This window comes from Bidens hawaiensis, unplaced genomic scaffold (genome assembly GCF_021521415.1).
Source record: "Bidens hawaiensis isolate Kalapana, Puna unplaced genomic scaffold, B.hawaiensis_p1.1 tig00055074_1, whole genome shotgun sequence".
Classification (NCBI taxonomy): domain Eukaryota; kingdom Viridiplantae; phylum Streptophyta; class Magnoliopsida; order Asterales; family Asteraceae; genus Bidens; species Bidens hawaiensis.
This window is the reverse complement of record NW_027499944.1, coordinates 2,312-19,613: the sequence shown is the minus strand read 5'-3', so window position 1 is coordinate 19,613 and position 17,302 is coordinate 2,312. Positions and strand designations below refer to the sequence as shown.

The 17,302-nt window shown below is 40.7% G+C and overlaps 1 pseudogene; it reads right to left on the bottom strand.

Annotated features, from left to right (window-relative positions):
- Window positions 1-3,106: 3,106 nt before the first annotated feature.
- Window positions 3,107-15,603, bottom strand: LOC143600923 (putative alpha,alpha-trehalose-phosphate synthase [UDP-forming] 7 pseudogene; annotated as a pseudogene).
- Between the last annotated feature and the right edge of the window lie 1,699 nt (window positions 15,604-17,302).

Below are 17,302 nucleotides of genomic sequence, written 5' to 3'. Positions count from 1 at the left end.
TCTTCAATTAGCAACTAATTCTTTACCCAAATCAGCAACAACAAGCTCTGATACCACTTGTCGGTCCCGAATATTCACTCACAATCACAATCAAGTCATAACTCACACATTGAATGTGTTGATAAGCGAGTTAATGACGGTTGCTATTTTAGGAAAGAAAACAGTTTGTTAAAGGCGGAATCAATAACAAACAAGGTAGTTGCTTAAAGACTAATAACATGTAACTAACCCACAAGAATCACTCAAAAGATTTCCATTCATATAATATAAATCATACAAACGATAATCGATTTTAGGGTTTCTTATGGAAAGTTATATCCGTACTATTCTTAGACAGCCGTCACTCCCAATAATATTCTTTGAATACTCTCTCTTTTCCGTCCTTGGAGACATGCCCTAAAATATTCCTTTTATAGGCCTGACACCTCCAGACAGCTTTCATTCCTTCTAGAAACCCTAAATAAATAATACATATTCAAATTAATTATTCAAAACTATGTTAAGTGTAAAACAAGTCTTTCGGGTAGGCTTTGTAGAAGTAATCTTCCCCGAGTAGATTTTATGCTCTGCCTTCCTTGGTAGACTTGGTAACCTTGAAGTGTGTTCGGGAACAGTTTCCGGGTAAACTTTTGACTTTCACCGGGTAGACTTTTAACTTTCACCAGGTAGACTTCAATCTTCTTGACCTTATCAGACTTTTCCCGGAAAGATCGTACGAGCAACCTTGTTCTTCTATGGTCCCTTAACTTCTTGCTATGAAATATCTTATTAGCAAAGTGTGCCCGCTAGCACTGTACTCTGCTAGAGTTAAACCCTGCCCGATGTTACTTGGAATATATCATTGCTTACATCAAGCTTACTCGGACCACTGTTATTAATGAATACCTTGCCCGGTCTTCCAATCACTTGGTTTCATGTGTTTGGTTAGCCAGGAGCTTACCCGGGGTAAACCTTACTCGGCTATGAAGAACAAACTTGCTTGATATAGTGAACCCTGCCCGGGTATACACTAACTTGTGAACCTTGCTCGGGTATTCACTAAAGAAGACTTCTTGAAGATAACCTTGCCTGGTAGGCAAGATATCATGCCCGGCTAAGTAAAACCTTGCTTGGATGTCTCAAGTGTGCCCGGTTCCATACTTAGAAATATCTGAGGAGGTTGAGAAGATTCCAATCTTCCTTATGATCATTTTTAGGTCAAATCTTGACTCAACAAGCTTTATTTTGAAGCTTTTTGATTTTCTTTACCAAACATCTTTTGCTTTTCAAAAAACAAATATGAAATAAACAAGTTTTAAAAGCTCACCCATACACCCCCTAACTCGTTGGAGGTAGTAAGGTTTATTCGCTCATGTGAGGTTTGTGTTTGGGGAGTAATAAGCCTTTTAATATCACCTGAAAACTAGTTCTAGTTAGCCGTTAAAAATGGTAGTGGTATAGTTTGGAGACACCTTCGTCTTAAAGCAGATATACAATGTGTTTCCAGAGATTCATTTTCAACACAAATCGTAACTCGTAAGCGTACTTGTTGGCAAAGTTTAGAGCATGTTTGGAATTGAGTTTGAAAAAGGCTTTTTGACTTTTTCAAAAAACCGTTTGAAAAACCAGGATTTGAGGCTTTTGAAAAACTGTTTTTTAACATTTTTCGAAAAGTTAATATATATATATATATATATATATATTTGTGTTTGCCAAACACATTTTAACTTGTTTCTTTTTAAAAACACCAATAAACCAATAAACAATTTTCAAATTCAATCCCAAACATGCTCTTAGTCACCCTATATGTAATATTTATTTTATATTTCATTTTTTTGCAATTACAAATTATAACGTAAAATAAATATCAGGACCGCGCGCTACAAAGGTACTTTTCATTATATATATGTCATTTTTATCTTTAAATATGTAATTCTCTTGTTTTAGTTCAGATACTGTAACTAACATAACTAATACCAAACTACTTCATGCCAACTCGGTGCGTAACGCTCGGATTTACTAACCAGAGTGCCTTATTGTTCGGAGTTACCAACTGAGGGTACCGTAATGAATGTAACCGACACAAAAATACCATTTAGTAGGTATGCAAGAAACCAAAAACTTCAAACCGAAAAAACCAAACCAAGACAAATACCGACGGTTTTGCTTTATGTTTGCATGTAACAAAAACCAAACCGAACCGAATTTGTAGATTTTTATTTTTTGTTTTTTATTTTAAATAATTTAAAAAATTTAATAAATATATACTCAAATACTTTTGGCGAAATGCATAATAGTCTACTAGTTAACCATTAACAAAATTATTTATAGTATTTTATGCAAACTTTCTTTTTGGCCTAAAATTTTCTATCTCAAATGGCATAAACCGAAACCGAAAAAATCAAAACTGAACGCTTTAGATAATCTAAAAACCGAAGTTTTTATTTTAAGTTTGTTTTTAGTTTAAAATCGCACCAAACCGCAGCAATACTATTAAATACTTTATTTTGTTTTCACACATGCAGTAAAGTAAACACATTCCGGTTGGTAGCTAGTAGCTGCCATTTCCTTGTCTTTTTATCAATAATTTCTCTCCGGCAACAACAATAGCCGGAGAACCAAACAAGCAACAATGTCATCGTCTCCAGCGGTCAAACGCACCTCCGTCCAACGCCTCCCCACCTTCAAACCCACCACAACCACAAGCAGCAGCAGTCTCCTAGAGACCTTCTCCTCCGACCCCATCTTTTCTAAATTCCTCTCCCCAGACTTCAACTCCACCCAGTTCTCCTTCGGCGTACTCTCCTCCGGCACCGCAGCATCCCGCGCAGAAAAGATCCAAGACGGCATCCGCCTCCTCCATCAGCAACTCTGCTCCGAGGTATTCTCCCGCCACGACGACCTCTTCTCACAGCTCTCCTCCGTCAAGGACGCCGACGCCTCTCTCTCCGCCATCCGCTCAGCCGTCTCCACCCTCAGTCCCCCGTCCACAGGTTCAGATCTGAGATCGCTGACCCCAACTGCCAGATCCGATCCAAAACGATCCAGCGCTCCAACCTACACTTCACCCTTCATTTATACCAGTCCACCGTCCGCGTGCTATGCTTTTCCAAGAAGCTTTGAGATGTCACGGCCGAGCCCGATCCTCAGAAGCCGAAACAATATTATCAATCGAAAGCTTCCTAAAATTAGGATCTAAGTCCAAGACCCGGAACCCGAATCCCAAACCGATTCCCCAGCATCTTTTCCTAAAATGATCTGCACACGTTCGTTCCATATCTTGGAAGAAGCTTTTAGACCAATAACCGACATTATGCGTACTAACGTAATGTCACACCCTCAAAATCCACTAACGGAGTTTTACCGTCAGAAGGTGTGAACTAACAGGATCAGAATCATTAGTTATAATCAAACCATAAAAACATTAAGTGAAAATAAGTGCGGAAGCGTAAAAACATAGACCAAGTGTTGCGCCACACAGGACGACTTAAAAACCCACATAGTAACAGTTTAAAACAAGTTTGCATAATCAATAGTGTTCAAAACAATGCATGCTCCTATACCGCGCGCCCGCCTCGGCTACCTGAGAATAACATACTAAAAGTGTCAACACGAGGTTGGTGAGTTCACAAGTTTATATAAAACAAAGCGTTTAGCGTTTTGCGTTCAGCGTTTTGCGTTTAGCGTTTTGCGTTTACCAGATAGTGTTAAATCAATTATATATCGATAGGTAGCTAGCCTATACAACAAGTATTACTAAGTGTTCGACACCGAAGCTGACTGTTTATCATGTGCCTTGCCACCAGGTCTATCCCGACCATGGTAATGTGTAGCCAAAATTACACCCACTCGACCTCCAGTCGAGCTTAGCGTTGGGTGGGGTTTGTCAAACCCAGTAGTACTACTCAACAGTGACTCGCTATTTTCCAATACTAAACGGTTCGATGTGTAGGACTTCAATTGTTTCGTTTGCCATTTAGCCTTTACAAGTGATATATAATCTACTAACAAAATCTAAAAGCGTTTTCGGAGTATGTTATCTCCCCCAAGTGAAAAGCGTTTAAAGAGTTTAAAAGGGGAAAGTGAAACTCACTGTTTGCGAAGAATTCCCAAAAACAAGTCACCCAAGTGATGCGCGTCGCAGAAAACTCTCACTAGCGTTCTATAACAACAAGGAGATTTTCTAAGAGTCGGAACTATTATCGAGTCTCTAGACTCGGCACATAATACCTATGCACAAAATACGTTTCGTGTTTCGTTTGTGACTCGTGTGTGACTTAACAAGCACATTTGTGATACGTTACGTGTGTGAACAACTATTTACGTGTCAAGTGTTAATGGTGTACATATTTAGCAAATATTCCCCGCAAGGGCAATTTGGTCAAAACATAACAATTATCTAGTAATTATTCCCCGCAAGGGCAATTTGGTCAAAACATAACAATTATCTAGTAACAGCACATTTCATGTATTTTCACAAAGTTCAGCAACTAGTTTCATCAAGACAGAATTTTTACTTGAAAGATTACTCTATTCAACAGATCATAGCATCTCAATTAATTCACCAAAAATCATCACAAAAGCATACATGAATTAGGTTTCCATAACATATTTTTATTGTATTTTTATTCTACATATATTTCTCACAATGATCAAAACATTACAGCAAACTCACAGCAATCAAAATCATGCGCAACAGAATTTTATTTGTTATTCCCGTTAAGTGAAAAATCTAATTTATGCAAGACCAATTGGGTTAGGTTCTTAACTCAACAAGTTAACTTCCAGAAGTGGAACCAACCCATTTGTCCTTGTAGTTCATGAGTTATGATATTTACAAAACTACCTAACGGCAGGTCTCACAATTCAGATTTGCACTTCAGTTTTGTAAAATAATAAAAGTTAACCTTTACTTGTCCAAAAATTACAAGTTTGGACTTTATAGAAACTAGACTCAACATAGTACCTTTTAGTGTTAACAACTTCAACCAATTTCCACATTAACAATTCGTTACAGTTGTCTAAACATAACTTACAATCTGTCCAGTACCAGTTTTGACCTTTAATCACATATAAATCGTTTGACCAACCAAAACACCTTCAAATTAGACGTGGTTGGAGTTTCTGAAAACTAGACTCAGAGTACTACATTGTAGACTCATAATTAGCTCAGTTTGCTCTTATATTCAACAAGTTACATATCGTTCAAATTTAACAATCACTGCTGTCAAAACTCAGCAAGCATAAACAATCATCTAACATGCATCCTAAGCATACGACATAACTCAACACATGTAATACACATAATTAATCATATAAATCAGTAGTAACCCTCTAGGGTTTACAAACAATCAACGATTCATCAATCTTTCACCGTTTAAAATCACGTATGATCATCAATATCAACAACCAATGCATAATCAATCGTCCTCTAGCAACAATCAATCATAAGAACCCGTCATACATGATATTCAATAGTTAGGATTTCATAATTATACCTTAAAAACGCAGAAATAACCAAGAGAAACGTGAGAGGTGCTTAGAAACGAGTGTAGGATGCTCCGATTATGAAAAATGAGATCAAAACGTGTGTGATATGTGTGTGTGTGGCTGCCGATCGCAAAGAGAGGGGAGGGGGGGGCTGGCCGTCGGGTAGAGAGAGAGAGGGAGTGTTAGGGTTTAGGTTAATATTATTATTTATAATAACATGTTACATCTAGGTCCCTCAACTTCTAATAATTACTTTTCTAGCTTAAATTGACTTGTTTGCATCTTGAGTTACCGTTTCATACAATGTTATCACATAACACATAAGTCTAACACATAATTATCACATAATTATTGTTTTGACGTTTTTCGTTTATTCACCAATTGTTTGCGTCAACTCGTTTGCGTTTCGGTGCAATCCCGAAAGACTACACATGTAGTAATTGTCAAGCGTCATTTAAAACCTTATTTTAAATGTAATGAGATGTGCGTTATAGATCCAGTGATCTTAAGTTTGAATTGACGGAGTTTGAGTTAACGGAGTTAACCTGAAATTGACGAGTGTCACATCATTCCCATGTTAAAGAATTTTCGTCCCGAAAATTTGAGTCAAGTCGTGATGAGTGTCTGAAAAAGTATGAAAAATTTTCAGTTTGTCATATCATCCCCTAGTAGAAAGAAATTTCGTCCCGAAATTTAATTCATACCTCCGGTGATTTCTGACGGTTTGTCGGGTTTCGCGGTTTTCTGTGTTTGGTCAACCCTTTAAAAAGGTGAGGATACTTTTTCATCATTTGATCCTCGCGTTCCCACGTGAACTCCGGTCCACGTCTCGAGTTCCAACGAACCTTAACGATTGGAATCTTGCTATGCTTGAGTGTTTTGGTTTCCCAATCCAAAACTTCGACTGGTTCTTTAATGAAGCGTAGTTGTTCATCAACTTGCAATTCGTCCAAAGGAACTGATTGGGTTTCGTCGGAAAGACATTTCTTCAAGTTGGATACGTGGAATACATTGTGTACGCCACTGAGTTCTGTTGGTAAGTCCAGTCGATACGCCATGCGGTTTCGGATTTGAACAATCTTTTCCGAGGTTTCGAGTACCAGTTCTGGACCAGTGATTTGGCTGTCACCCACCTCTGCCCAGCAGAGAGGTGATCGACACTTCCGTCCATACAACGCTTCGAACGGCGCTGCTTTAATGCTTGCGTGGTAGCTGTTATTATACGAAAACTCTACCAAAGGTAAGTGAGGTTCCCAACTTTTTCCGAAATCCAACACACATGCACGCAGCATGTCCTCCAAGGTCTGAATAGTGCGCTCACTTTGCCCATCCGTCTGAGGATGGTATGCTGTACTCATATCCAGGTGGGTACCTAGTGCGCTTTGTAGTGACTTCCAAAAGTGCGAAGTGAAACGAGAATCTCGATCAGAAATGATTGAGACAGGCACTCCGTGTCTAGACACCACTTCTTTCATGTAGACACGAGTCAGTCTTTCCATTTTGTCTGATTCCTTAATCGCTAAAAAGTGTGCAGACTTAGTCAATCGGTCAACGATCACCCAGATGGTATCGCATCCCGTCGGTGTTTTGGGTAATCCCGTGATAAAATCCATTGAAATGTGTTCCCATTTCCACATTGGGAGTTTCGGTTGCTGTAGCAGGCCAGATGGTTTCTGATATTCTATTTTGACTCTTGCGCAAGTCAAGCATTTGCTCACGTAGGTGGCAATGTCGGCTTTCATGTTTGGCCACCAGTAAAGTGCCTTTAAGTCATGGTACATTTTATCTGATCCGGGGTGGATAGAATATCAGGACTTGTGTGCTTCGTCCATCACTAGAGTTCTCAACTCTCCGTATCGTGGAACCCAAATCCAGTTCTCAAAATATCGGACCCCGTCCGACTTGGTTTCAAGTTGCTTTTTCATGCCCCGCATGAGTTCTGATGGAAGATTATCATCTTTCAAAGCTTCGAGTTGCGCATCGCGAATCTGATCGGGTAAGTTGGCATGAATCGTGAGTTGCAATGCTCGTACTCGCCTGGGTTTATCGTTTTCTTTTCTGCTGAGGGCGTTGGCCACTACATTGGCCTTTCCAGGGTGGTACTTGATGGCACAATCATAATCCTTAAGCAGTTCGACCCAACGACGCTGTCGCATGTTCAGCTCCTTCTGATCGTAGATATGTTGGAGACTCTTGTGGTCGGTGTAGATGGTAAACTTGGTACCGTACAAGTAATGCCTCCATATCTTAAGAGCAAACACCACAGCTCCGAGTTCCAAGTCATGGGTCGTGTAGTTCTTATCGTGAATCCGTAGTTGTCGAGAGGCATAGGCTATAACCTTCTCGAGTTGCATCAACACGCAACCAAGGCCTTGTATCGATGCGTCACAATGCACCTCAAAATTTTCTGTTCCCTCGGGAAGGGCTAGAATAGGGGCGCTACAGAGTTTGGTTTTCAACAGTTGAAAAGCGGATTCTTGCGCGTCACCCCAATTGTACTTAGTTCCTTTGTGAGTCAAAGCGGTGAGGGGTTGAGCAATCTTTGAAAATCCCTCGATAAAACGCCGGTAGTAGCCAGCCAGTCCTAGGAATTGCCGCACCTCAGTCGGGGTCTTAGGTGCTTCCCAGTTTTTGATGGCCTCTACCTTACCGGGATCGACATGGATACCATTCTCGTTGATCACATGTCCTAAAAAGTGAACCTCGCGAAGCCAAAATTCGCATTTCGAGAGTTTAGCGTATAGTTGTTCCTTCTTCAGCAATTCCAGAATTAACCTCAAGTGCTCTTGGTGGTCAGCCTCGTCCTAGGAGTAGACGAGAATATCATCAATAAAAACAATCACAAACTTGTCGAGGTACGCCATGCATACTCGATTCATGAGATCCATAAATACGGCTGGTGTGTTGGTTAAGCCAAAAGGCATAACCGAAAACTCGTAGTGACCATACCGAGTTCTAAAAGCCGTCTTTGAAATATCTTCTTCGTGCACTCTTAACTGATGGTAACCAGACCGCAGATCGATCTTCGAGTAGTAACTCGATCCTTGAAGTTGGTCAAACAGATCGTCAATTCGGGGTAAGGGATAACGATTCTTAATCGTCACCTTGTTCAACTCCCGGTAATCGATACACATGCGAAAAGTCCCGTCCTTCTTTCGAACAAATAAGACAGGGGCTCCCCATGGGGATGAGCTAGGTCGGATAAAACCTTTATCCAACAAATCTTGCAACTGAGTGGACAACTCCTAAAGCTCCGCCAGTGCGAGCCGATACGGGGCTCGTGCTATGGGCGCTGCACCGGGGGTCAATTCGATTTGGAATTCGACTTGTCGAATATGAGGGAGTCCAGGCAAATCCTCCGGGAAAACTTCCAGAAAATCTCGCACAATCGGTATATCTTCGATTCGCTTCTCCTCCGTGGGTTTCTCGACAATATGCGCTAAAATTGCCGGATGACCCTTTCGTAGATACTTCTGCGCCTTCATGAGGGTGATGACGCTGGTGGTCATGCCGCGCTTCTCGCCCTGAACCAAAATGTTCTCCCGGGAAGGGGTAGTGATGTGGACTATCTTGTCGTGACATATAATCTCCGCTCGGTTCTCAGATAACCAGTCCGTGCCGACAACGACATCGAAACTACCAAGCGTAAAAGGTATAAGGTCGATATCAAAAATATGACCTGACAGTTTCAACTTACATCCCGCAAGTACATGAGTCGTTTCTATAGACTTACCGTCCGCTAATTCAACAGGAAACTTAGCATCTAACGGGGTTGGAATTAAGTCTAAGAGTTTACTAAAAGCTTTCGACACAAAACTCCTATCAGCTCCAGTGTCAAACAATACAGAAGCAAAACAGTCGTTCACAGGAAACTTACCAGTCACCACATACGGATCGCTGCGGGCTTGACCCGACCCAATGACGAAAGCTCTTCCTTTACCACTGCTTCCGCCACCGCTGCTACCTCCATTGTTCTCGTTCTATTTTAGTTTGGGACAATCCTTCCTGAAATGACCCTCTTGACCGCACTCGAAACACCCTTTAGTCGTCATAGGTGGTTTAGGAGCAGTCTTTGCCGCTAGGTCTCCCTTACATTCCTTGGCCTGATGACCCATTTTTCCGCATCTCAAACACTTGACACGGTCACACGGGCCAGCATGATGATAGTTGCACCTGTTGCATTTCGGGTGTTTCCAAGCATAGCCGCTCAAACCCTGCCCGCTACCGTTGTTGTTATTGTTGTGGCCCTGATTATTGAAGCTCCGAGTGAGTTCGGGCTTACGGTAGTGTTTTTGCTGTGGGGGGTTGGAGGATGAGGACCTGACGTTGTCGAACTTTCTCTTTCCATTACTCGGGTTGTTGTTGCTGTTGTTGTCAGTGCTAGGGTTGTCACGGGCTTTAGTGGTTGAACCTCTAGGTGGTAACGCACCTTGGGTCACTGCTTGATCCGTCAGTTTGTGAGCTAACCGGATCGCTTGTTGAATCGTAGCCGGTCTGGAAGACGTCACCATACCCTGAATTTGCGGTGCTAGCCCATCAATGTACATCTCGATCCTCTTACTCGGCGGGTCTACCATCCGTGGACACATCACAGCTAACTCGTGAGAACGAGTGGTGTAAGCTTCAATTTCGGAACCCACCATCTTCAACGACCAAAACTCGGATTCCAACTTTGCAATCTCCTCTATAGGACAATACTCTTCCCGCATCATATTCTTGAACTCCTCCCAGTTCATAGTGTTTGCCAATTCTAATCCCAGAATTTGCACATTTGAATTCCACCAAGTGAGAGCAGAATCTTCCAGTGTTCCAGCAGCAAATTTGACCCTACTGGCAGGTGGACAGTTACACATCTCAAACGCTGATTCGGCCTTCTCAGCCCAACGCAGGAAGCCTATAGCTCCCTAAGTGCTCTTAAACGAACTGGGCTTGCAATTCAGGTAGTTCTTGAAAGTACACGTCCCAGTTGGACCTCCAGCTTGATTCTGGACATGTGCGGCTAGAGCGGCCGCCGCGTGGTCGTTCAGCAGAGTTTGGAGTTCTGCTGCAGTCAAGTTGATATTACCGCGACCGTGTCCAGCGTTTCTTCCAGCCATTTCCTAGAATCACAGCATAAAATGTTAGACATGAATTCTCGGTTTCATATGTAACACCCCATACATGTAATAAAAAGATAGGTTAGAAAGAAATAAAAGGAACAAACATCACATCTCAACCATATATTAATCCAAATAATAATTCATGATTAAAACCATTGTATTCGCTACAAAGTATTTAAAATCAATCCTTAAAATCATAGAAAATAATAGTTGGGATGGAGACAACCCCTCCATCTAGGTGTTATCATCCTTAGATGTCAACGTCTGAGGACACCTCTGAGTGTGCCTCCTCCTCAGTTGGTTCTTCCTCCGGTTCCTCTTCGGGTTCTTCCTCGGGATCTTCCTCGGGATTCTCCTCAGGCTCCTCTTCGGGATCTTCTTCGGGTTCCTCTTCAGGCTCTGCCTCAGGTTCGGCTGCGTTCTGAGCAACTTGCATTTGTAAGACGTCGCAACGCTCTAAAGCTATCTCGGTTCGGGTCCTTGCCTCTTGGAGTTACTCTTGCAAGTCTTTCATCTCGGCTTGCATTTTTCTCATAATCTTCATCTGTTGATCACTAGCCTCTTGTATTTCCTTCATCGCCGCTGTCAGGCGGGAAATTTCCTCTTTAATTTCGGTTCCATCCTTTAACAGTCCGGAAACATTCGCTCTCGTATAGAGCATATAACCAACATCACGCTCCAAACAAGAAACAACAGCTGCGAGCACACGCTCTACAGGTTCGGTTATGGGTGGTAGGGTGTTGGGGTAAGCAGGATGACTCGGGTGAGGTGGTGGGGGAACTTGTTAGCGATAGACCATACGCCTGATCATATTCGGGTACCAATCCCAGCTAACTTCGTCTTCGTACATGCCTCCATATAAGCGATACCTCTTCGGTGCAGGGGCCTCTAGCTCCGGGACTACTCGGGGTGGCGACGAGGTAGGTAACTGCGGTTCCTTTCTAGGGGCGTGAGACATCGGGTCGGATGATGATGACGATGGCGTCGACATCCTTACAGGATAAGTCGTGTATGGGTTACGCGCGTATGAATGAATGAGGTTAAGAGATAGAGATAACGAGGTACTACACAAACTATATATGCAGTGTGTATAATTATAACTAATGGGTCGTTGCGGTTATAGTCTAGTATGCATGCAATTTCTAGTTCGCTATAACCAATGGCTCTGATACCAATCTGTCACACCCTCAAAATCCACTAACGGAGTTTTACCGTCAGAGGGTGTGAACTAACAGGATCGGAATCATTAGTTATAATCAAACCATAAAAACATTAAGTGAAAATAAGTGCGGAAGCGTAAAAACATAGACCAAGTGTTGCGCCACACAGGACGACTTAAAAACCCACATAGTAACAGTTTAAAACAAGTTTGCATAATCAATAGTGTTCAAAACAATGCATGCTCCTATACCGCGCGCCCGCCTCGGCTACCTGAGAATAACATACTAAAAGTGTCAACACGAGGTTGGTGAGTTCACAAGTTTATATAAAACAAAGCGTTTAGCGTTTTGCGTTCAGCGTTTTGCGTTTAGCGTTTTGCGTTTACCAGATAGTGTTAAATCAATTATATATCGATAGGTAGCTAGCCTATACAACAAGTATTACTAAGTGTTCGACACCGAAGCTGACTGTTTATCATGTGCCTTGCCACCAGGTCTATCCCGACCATGGTAATGTGTAGCCAAAATTACACCCACTCGACCTCCAGTCGAGCTTAGCGTTGGGTGGGGTTTGTCAAACCCAGTAGTACTACTCAACAGTGACTCGCTATTTTCCAATACTAAACGGTTCGATGTGTAGGACTTCAATTGTTTCGTTTGCCATTTAGCCTTTACAAGTGATATATAATCTACTAACAAAATCTAAAAGCGTTTTCGGAGTATGTTATCTCCCCCAAGTGAAAAGCGTTTAAAGAGTTTAAAAGGGGAAAGTGAAACTCACTGTTTGCGAAGAATTCCCAAAAACAAGTCACCCAAGTGATGCGCGTCGCAGAAAACTCTCACTAGCGTTCTATAACAACAAGGAGATTTTCTAAGAGTCGGAACTATTATCGAGTCTCTAGACTCGGCACATAATACCTATGCACAAAATACGTTTCGTGTTTCGTTTGTGACTCGTGTGTGACTTAACAAGCACATTTGTGATACGTTACGTGTGTGAACAACTATTTACGTGTCAAGTGTTAATGGTGTACATATTTAGCAAATATTCCCCGCAAGGGCAATTTGGTCAAAACATAACAATTATCTAGTAATTATTCCCCGCAAGGGCAATTTGGTCAAAACATAACAATTATCTAGTAACAGCACATTTCATGTATTTTCACAAAGTTCAGCAACTAGTTTCATCAAGACAGAATTTTTACTTGAAAGATTACTCTATTCAACAGATCATAGCATCTCAATTAATTCACCAAAAATCATCACAAAAGCATACATGAATTAGGTTTCCATAACATATTTTTATTGTATTTTTATTCTACATATATTTCTCACAATGATCAAAACATTACAGCAAACTCACAGCAATCAAAATCATGCGCAACAGAATTTTATTTGTTATTCCCGTTAAGTGAAAAATCTAATTTATGCAAGACCAATTGGGTTAGGTTCTTAACTCAACAAGTTAACTTCCAGAAGTGGAACCAACCCATTTGTCCTTGTAGTTCATGAGTTATGATATTTACAAAACTACCTAACGGCAGGTCTCACAATTCAGATTTGCACTTCAGTTTTGTAAAATAATAAAAGTTAACCTTTACTTGTCCAAAAATTACAAGTTTGGACTTTATAGAAACTAGACTCAACATAGCACCTTTTAGTGTTAACAACTTCAACCAATTTCCACATTAACAATTCGTTACAGTTGTCTAAACATAACTTACAATCTGTCCAGTACCAGTTTTGACCTTTAATCACATATAAATCGTTTGACCAACCAAAACACCTTCAAATTAGACGTGGTTGGACTTTCTGAAAACTAGACTCAGAGTACTACCTTGTAGACTCATAATTAGCTTAGTTTGCTCTTATATTCAACAAGTTACACATCGTTCAAGTTTAACAATCACTGCTGTCAAAACTCAGCAAGCATAAACAATCATCTAACATGCATCCTAAGCATACGACATAACTCAACACATGTAATACACATAATTAATCATAGAAATCAGTAGTAACCCTCTAGGGTTTACAAACAATCAACGATTCATCAATCTTTCGCTGTTCAAAATCACGTATGATCATCAATATCAACAACCAATGCATAATCAATCATCCTCTAGCAACAATCAATCATAAGAACCCGTCATACATGATATTCAATAGTTAGGGTTTCATAATTATACCTTAAAAACGCAGAAATAACCAAGAGAAACGTGAGAGGTGCTTAGAAACGAGTGTAGGATGCTCCGATTATGAAGAATGAGATCAAAACGGGTGTGATATGTGTGTGTGTGTGGCTGCCGATCGCAATGAAAGGGGGGGGGGGCTAGCCGTCAGGTAGAGAGAGAGAGAGAGGGAGTGTTAGGGTTTAGGTTAATATTATTATTTATAATAACATGTTACATCTAGGTCCCTCAACTTCTAATAATTACTTTTCTAGCTTAAATTGACTTGTTTGCATCTTGAGTTAACGTTTCATACAATGTTATCACATAACACATAATTCAAACACATAATTATCACATAATTATTGTTTTGACGTTTTTCGTTTATTCACCAATTGTTTGCGTCAACTCGTTTGCGTTTCGGTGCAATCCCGAAAGACTACACATGTAGTAATTGTCAAGCGTCATTTAAAACCTTATTTTAAATGTAATGAGATGTACGTTATAGATCCAGTGATCTTAAGTTTGAATTGACGGAGTTTGAGTTAACGGAGTTAACCTGAAATTGACGAGTGTCACACGTAACGATAATGCTTCTCATGCCTTAACTGCTTCTCAGGCTCACTCATGGTTATATCCTCGTTCATCCCCTCAGCTGTCGCTTCAACGTTTCATGGGTTCACACGAATCGCACTGCTTAGAGACGGTGAACACACGATAAACTCTGACATAACCAACATACTCTTTTTAGGCTCGTTTGAATCCGAGCCTGAAACACCCTCACGACACACAATATACTCATAAGGAGTTAAATTCAAACCATAGAGAACCGTTGTCACGACAACGCATTCGGCTATACTATAATAAGCAACACGCTCGTTCATCCCGAGAGGGGGGTCGATGTAAACGATTTGCTGATACCCAGGTTTACCGAACTGATTATTGATATGCTTACAGCTTTCTTGTATCTCGGCTTGTATTTCATCCAAGTAAATTCCGCCTTTACCCCTGTCGAGATTTGCAATTTGCACAAGAACCACAAGACCCTGCCACGATGGATGTGTTTTCAACAACTGTTCCATCGCTAGAAGTTTTAAATTGATGGAATTAAACACGTCCATGTCATAAACTCCAAGAAACACGGTTTTCCCATCAAATTCTCGCTTAAGTTCCCCGACTCGCCACTCTATAACATCAAGTTTCATAACCGACTCGATTTGACCCATGTGGATTCCAACTGGCATTATCTTGATCCCAACCGTTCTTCCGTAATAATCCAACCCGATATACCCTTGTTTCGATTGGTACTCCAAACCGAACATCCGACTGCAACACGAAAGAAAATGACGCGAGTAATCAAACGTGTGGAAACCGACATGGTCGAAGTTCAGTAGCTATTTGAGGATTTCCTCACGAACCGGAAGTGTTCGGTAGATCTCGGAAGATGGAAAGGGGATGTGGAGAAAAAAGCCCATTCTTAGACGGTTAAACCGTGTTCTTTAAAAGGTAGGCAACACCATTAGATGGTAATCGTGTATCCAGACGAAGTCGTCCTCAGGGTTGATTACTTCGATAACCTTTTGGGAGAAACTTATTATCCGCAACATAAGCCTCCCACATTGACCGGTCAAACAAATGCAGCGGTAAAACGAAAATAAAGATCGAATCATGTTGATTCAACGAATACCCGAAATGAACTTCCAAACCCTAAAAATCCCACCCAAAGGTCTGGGAAAATGAAGAGAAAAAGTAATTATTATAAAATTCAAGTCTGTCTTTTGCAATTACATAACCAACATATAAATAAAGAGTCTAATACGAAATGGGCCTAAAATAGGCCATGGGCTGAACACAAACCCAAAAACAAAAACATAAAAAGTGCTGAAAAAACATAAAAAGGCCCAAAACTTTATTTAGGAGGCGTTTTTGGGCTTCGGACAAGGGCCAAACCCCCATAGGCGGGCAGATCCGGGCAGAGGCTGCGCACCCAAGGAATCCTGTCGGTTGACGAGGAGCTGAAGCTCGTGTTCGAAGCCGGCAGAGGCTGCGCACCCAAGGAATGACGACCTTGGAGCGGGGGCTCCAAGGCTTTAATCAGGCCGAGGTCGGTGCGGGGTTGCAGGTCTTTTATAATTTAGGGGAGTTGCGGCCGACGGTTGATGGCTTGATTAATAACTATAAGAATACAGGTGTGAAGAGCATGAGCGTGGCGTTGGATATGAAGGCGTTTTCGGCGTCGGGGGATGGAGGGTTTGGGGGTCCTGGGGGTATACAAAGGAGCGTGATGCCGCAGATTGGGAGTTGCATTCGGTTGTGGTGGCGGTTTGGCATTTGCAGAGGGTGTTGTCGAAGAAAACGGATCCGTTTACGCATGTGCTGCTGCTTGATGAGGTCATTCAGGTGAGTTGTTTGTTTCTTTGATGAGTAGATCTTATTAAATACTTGTAGATAAACATTAGGCTAGTTAGAAGATTGTGTGTCTCAGATGATCATAAGTAGAAGTAGGTTATGGAAATGCGAATCACTTTTACTTTTTTGCTTATTTTCTCTTTGTAAAACAAAAATAACTTTTGAAAAGCTTTATTTTGAAGCTTTTTGATTTGCTTTACCAAACATCTTTTGCTTTTCATAAAACAAATATGAAATAAACAAGTTTTAAAAGCTCACCCAAATACCCCCTAACTCGTTGGAGGTGGTAAGGTTTCATTCGCTCATGTGAGGTTTGTGTTTGGGGAGTAATAAGCCTTTTAAATCACCTGGCAACTAGTTCTAGTTAGCTGTTAAAAATGGTAGTGGTTTCGTTTGGAGACACCTTCGTCTTAAAGCAGATATACAATGTGTTTCCAGATATTCGTTTTCAACACAAATCGTAACTCGTAAGCGTACTTGTTGGTAAAGTTTAGAGCATGTTTGGGATTGAGTTTGATAAAGGCTTACTGACTTTTTCAAAAAACCATTTGAAAAACCAGGATTTGAGGCCTTTGAAAAACCGCTTTTTAACTTTTTCAAAAGGTTAAAATATATTTTATTTTTTTGTGTTTGCCATACACATTTTAACTTGTTGCTTTTTAAAAACACCAATAAACCAATAAGCATTTTTCAAATTTAATCCCAAACATGCTCTTAGTCACCCTATATGTAATATTTATTTTATATTTCATTTTTTTTCAATTAAATATTATAACGTAAGATAAATATCAGAACCCTGCACTACAAAGGTACTTTTGATTATTTATATGTCCTTTTTATCTTTAAATATGTAATTCTCATGTTTTTTAGTTATGATACTGTAACTAACATAAATATCAGAACCCCGCACTACAAAGGTACTTTTCATTATATACATGTCCTTTTTATCTTTAAATATGTAATTCTCTTGTTTTAGTTAAGATACTGTAAATAACAT